The following is a 6,000-nucleotide window of genomic DNA, read 5'->3' on the forward strand; positions in this document are numbered from 1 at the left end:
ATACTGCCTAAGGGAAGCATGTATAAAGTGAATAAAATTGGTCCTAGCACAGAACCTTGTAGAACTCCATAATTAACCTTAGTCTGTGAAGACGATTCCCCATTTACATGAACAAATTGTAATCTATTAGATAAATATGATTCAAACCACCACAGCGCAGTGCCTTTAATACCTATGGCATGCTCTAATCTCTGTGATAAAATTTTATGGTCAACAGTATCAAAAGCAGCACTGAGGTCTAACAGAACAAGCACAGAGATGAGTCCACTGTCTGAGGCCATAAGAAGATCATTTGTAACCTTCACTAATGCTGTTTCTGTACTATGATGAATTCTAAACCCTGACTGAAACTCTTCAAATAGACCATTCCTCTGCAGATGATCAGTTAGCTATTTTACAACTACCCTTTCAAGAATTTTTGAGAGAAAAGGAAGGTTGGAGATTGGCCTATAATTAGCTAAGATAGCTGGGTCAAGTGATGGCTTTTTAAGTAATGGTTTAATTACTGCCACCTTAAAAGCCTGTGGTACATAGCCAACTAATAAAGACAGATTGATCATATTTAAGATCGAAGCATTAATTAATGGTAGGGCTTCCTTGAGCAGCCTGGTAAGAATGGGGTCTAATAGACATGTTGATGGTTTGGAGGAAGTAACTAATGAAAATAACTCAGACAGAACAATCGGAGAGAAAGAGTCTAACCAAATACCGGCATCATTGAAAGCAGCCAAGGAGAATGATATGTCTTTGGGATGGTTATGAGTAATTTTTTCTCTAATAGTTAAAATTTTATTAGCAAAGAAAGTCATGAAGTCATTACTAGTTAAAGTTAAAGGAATACTCGGCTCAATAGAGCTCTGACTCTTTGTCAGCCTGGCTACAGTGCTGAAAAGAAACCTGGGGTTGTTCTTATTTTCTTCAATTATTGATGAGTAGTAAGATGTCCTAGCTTTACGGAGGGCTTTTTTTTATAGAGCAACAGACTCTTTTTCCAGGCTAAGTGAAGATCTTCTAAATTAGTGAGACGCCATTTCCTCTCCAACTTACGGGTTATCTGCTTTAAGCTGCGAGTTTGTGAGTTATACCACGGAGTCAGGCACTTCTGATTTAAGGCTCTCTTTTTCAGAGGAGCTACAGCATCCAAAGTTGTCCTCAATGAGGATATAAAACTATTGACGAGATAATCTATCTCACTCACAGAGTTTAGGTAGCTACTCTGGCCTGTGTTGGTATATGGCATTGGAGAACATAAAGAAGGAATCATATCCTTACACCTAGTTACAGCTCTTTCTGAAAGACTTGTACTGTAATGAAACTTATTCCCCACTACTGGGTAGTCCATCAGAGTAAATGTAAATGTTATTAAGAAATGATCAGACAGAAGGGGGTTTTCAGGGAATACTGTTAAGTCTTCAATTTCCATACCATAAGTCAGAACAAGATCTAAGGTATGATTAAAGTGGTGGGTGGACTCTCTCTCCCTCAGCCCCAACCAGTCCTAGCAGAAGACTGCCTCTCCCTGAGCCTGGTTCTGCTGGAGGTTTCTTCCTGTTAAAAGGGAGTTTTTCCTTCCCACTGTAGCCAAGTCCTTGCTCACAGGGGGTCGTTTTGACCTTTGGGGTTTTAGATAATTATTGTATGGCCTTGCCTTACAATATAAAGCGCCTTGGGGCAACTGTTTGTTGTGATTTGGCGCTATATAAAAAATTGATTGATTGATTGATTGATTTACATTTTGAGCAAAGCCAATCGAGTCTAACAATAGATTAAATGCAGTGTTGAGGCTGTCATTCTCAGCATCTGTGTGGATGTTAAAATCGCCCACTATAATTATCTTATCTGAGCTAAGCACTAAGTCAGACAAAAGGTCCGAAAATTCACAGAGAAACTCACAGTAACGACCAGGAGGACGATAGATAACAACAAATAAAACTGGTTTTTGGGACTTCCAATTTGGATGGACAAGACTAAGAGACAAGCTTTCAAATGAATTAAAGCTCTGTCTGGGTTTTTGATTAATTAATAAGCTGGAGTGGAAGATTGCTGCTAATCCTCCGCCTCGGCCCGTGCTACGAGCATTCTAAGGTCACGCAGGTAACCATTAAACCAAGGTGAGCATGCCTTGGGAAGGCGTGTCCTCAAGAGAGGAGGCACAACCTTGTCCAGTGTGGCCTTGAGCGCTGAGTTCAAGCCATCCGCAAGACTATCTACTGATTGAATATTCTCTAACCCTGAGGCCAAAATTTCAGGCAGTCTGGCCTCAAGTTCTATCATAATTAAAGGAGTAATGCGTCGCCGCAAAGAAAGACAAGGCTTTCGATCCACTAGGCGCGGCAACATAAATGCACACTTAACAAATGAGTGGTCAGAGATCACCAAGGCAAGAGGCAAAATGTCAATGTTTGTGACAGCAAGGCCACGTGTGAGTACCAGATCAAGGGTATTTCCACTAATATGTGTTGAATCCTGAATACATTGCTGGAATCCCAGCGCATCCACAAGTTCCATAAATGACTTACAAAGGGGATCAGAGGGCTTATTTATGTGAATATTAAAATTAAAATTAAAGCTCTGTTTGGGTTTTTGATTAATTAATAAGCTGGAATGGAAGATTGCTGCTAATCCTCCGCCTCGGCCCATGCTACGAGCATTCTGGCAGTTAGTGTGACTCGGGGGTGTTGACTCATTTAAACTAACATATTCATCCTGCTGTAACCAGGTTTCTGTAAGGCAGAATAAATCAATATGTTGATCCATTATTATATTATTTACTGACAGGGACTTAGAAGAGAGAGATCTAATGTTTAATAGACCACATTTAACTGTTTTAGTCTGTGGTGCAGTTGAAGGTGCTATATTATTTTTTCTTTTTGAATTTTTATGCTCAAATAGATTTTTACTGGTTGTTGGTGGTCTGGGAGCAGGCACCGTCTCTACGGGGATGGGGTAATGAGGGGATGGCAGGGGGAGAGAAGCTGCAGCGAGGTGTGTAAGACTACAACTCTGCTTCCTGGTCCCAACCCTGGATAGTCACGGTTTGGAGGATTTAAGAAAATTGGCCAGATTTCTAGAAATGAGAGCTGCTCCATCCAAAGTGGGATGGATGCCGTCTCTCCTAACAAGACCAGGTTTTCCCCAGAAGCTTTGCCAATTATCTATGAAGCCCACCTCATTTTTTGACACCACTCAGACAGCCAGCAATTCAAGGAGAACATGCGGCTAAACATGTCACTCCCTGTCCGATTGGGGAGGGGCCCAGAGAAAACTACAGAGTCCGACATTGTTTTTGTAAAGTTACACACCGATTCAATATTAATTTTAGTGACCTCCGATTGGCGTAACCGAGTGTCATTACTGCCGACGTGAATTGCAATCTTACCAAATTTACGCTTAGCCTTAGCAAGCACTTTCAAATTTCCTTCAATGTCGCCTGCTCTGGCCCCCGGAAGACAATTGACTATGGTTGCTGGTGTCGCTAACTTCACATTTCTCAAAACAGAGTCGCCAATAACCAGAGTTTGATCCTCAGCGGGTGTGTCGCCGAGTGTGGAAAAACGGTTAGAGATGTGAACGGGTTGGCGGTGTACACGGGGCTTCTGTTTAGGACTACGCTTCCTCCTCACAGTCACCCAGTCGGCCTGCTCTCCCGGCTCCTCGGGATCTGCCAGGAGGGAACTAACGGCGGCTAAGCTACCTTGGTCCGCACCGACTACAGGGGCCTGGCTAGCTGTAGGATTTTCCAAGGTGCGGAGCCGAGTCTCCAATTCACTCAGCCTGGCCTCCAAAGCTACGAATAAGCTACACTTATTACAAGTACCATTACTGCTAAAGGAGGCCGAGGAATAACTAAACATTTCACACCCAGAGCAGAAAAGTGTGGGAGAGACAGGAGAAGCCGCCATGCTAAACCGGCTAAGAGCTAGTAGCTGCGCTAAGCTAGCGGATTCCTAAAAACACGCAAAGTGAATAATGTGTAAATAATTTAGAGGTGATTCAGCAGAGGGAGTGCTTTAGTTAAGGCACGTGAAGATTACACTGTGAAACAAATCATTATCTAGTTAACTAGATCAATCTAACTGCGCAGATTAAACAGCTAACAGATACAGCAATACACCACTGTGCTCCGGAACAGGAAGTGATAGTGGAGGAGTTTAAGTATCTCGGGGTCTTGTTCATGAGTGAGGGACGGATGGAGCGTGAGATTGATAGACGGATTGGTGCAGTATCTGCAGTGATACGGTCACTGTATCGGACCGTCGTGGTGAAGAGAGAGCTGAGTAGGGGGGCAAAGCTCTCGATTTACTGATCAATCTATGTTCCGATCCTCACCTATGGTCATGAGATTTGGCTCATGACCGAAAGAATGAGATTGCGAGTACAAGCGGCCGAGATGAGTTTCCTCCGCAGGGTGGCTGGGCGCTCCCTTAGAGATAGGGTGAGGAGCTCGGTCACTCGGGAGGAGCTCGGAGTCGAGCCGCTGCTCCTCCACGTCGAAAGGAGTCAGTTGAGGTGGCTCGGGCATCTTTTCCGGATGCCCCTGGACGCCTCGCTGGAGAGGTGTTCCGGGTACGTCCCATTGGGAGGAGGCCCCGGGAAGACCCAGGACATGCTGGAGGTACTACATCTCTCGGCTGGCTTGGGAACACCTTGGGTTTCCCCCGAAGGAGCTGGGGGAGGTGTGTGTGGATCGGGAGGTCTGGGCGGCTTTGCTTGAGCTGCTGCCCCCGCGACCCGACTCCGGATAAAGCGGAAGAAAATGGATGGATGGATGGATGGATGGCAGGTAAGGAAACGAGAACACTTTGTTAGTGAAACTGCGTACTTGGAGATATCTAAAGAAACAAGTGTTGTATAAATTGTGGTCTTTCCTGAGTGTCTGAAATGAGAATGTCATTTTGTAAACAAGTTACTGAAAATTGTCAATCCCTTACCATGCCAATGTTGAAATACATTATCCAACACAGACAGGGGGAAGAAGGGATTATTTGCTACTGTAAAAAACCAACTGCCCTGTTTTAATCCAAAATGTCTCCTGAACTGGAGCAGCATTTTGACGCAAAAAACTCACAGAGGAAAAAGACTTCAAGGAGCTTTCGCTTTCTCTACAAGTTTTCTGGGAAACATAAATTCTGTGAAAAAGGACACATTCTTACATCAGCCACCTAACTGACAGTGAAAGTGAGTTGATGCTGCGCCACAAACTTGAAAAAAGTTTTCAGCTTTGTAGCTAGCTAAAAGTTTTGGTAGGTATGGTGCGATATATGCTAATTAGGATCAATGTGATTTAACTACTAGTAAAGTAGAAGGTTAATTTACTTTCAGATATTTATTTCTTGCTATTTGTGCCATTTAAAGGCATACGAACGAAGTAGTCTGGCAGAATTAGCGTTAAAGTGTTGCTGTTGTTATTGTTGCTAACTAACTTCAGATGGCTGGAGACTCTTTAGGCACCTCTAAATATATTTTCTTCATTCTGGGGTTCGAATTCTTCCAAATAAATGATGCAATTAACCTATCTAGCTGTTGAAATGTTATCTTTGGTATAAATACTGGAATCATCTGAAAGAGACAGAGAAATCGGGGTAGCACTGTCATCTTCACAATGTTGATTCGGCCCACTAAAGAAATTGGCATTGCTGACCACTTCTTAAAATCTTCCGTGATATGTCCTACACCCCCCCACCCCCCCCACACAAAAAAGACTTTGTGCACTTCCTCAGGCCAGTGAAAAATCGCGTCGGAATTATGTACAGATGGATTATGGCGTAGTGGATTTGGTTTTGTGTGTGTGGGTGTTAGAAGAATTAGCACAGTCAGTTAGCTCGTTCAAATCGTTGTCCATCAGCAAAACAAACTCTGCCATGTTTAGCTAAACGCCACCCCCACTATTGTGTGAGTGTGCGAGGTTAGCAGTATGCAATGGTACAAAACGTATGGAACCAAATTTGCAAGGTACATTGGAACCACATTTGCACGCTAAATCCAACGCAACACAACACA

The sequence above is a fragment of the Thalassophryne amazonica genome, chromosome 2 (assembly GCF_902500255.1).
Source record: "Thalassophryne amazonica chromosome 2, fThaAma1.1, whole genome shotgun sequence".
Classification (NCBI taxonomy): Eukaryota; Metazoa; Chordata; class Actinopteri; order Batrachoidiformes; family Batrachoididae; genus Thalassophryne; species Thalassophryne amazonica.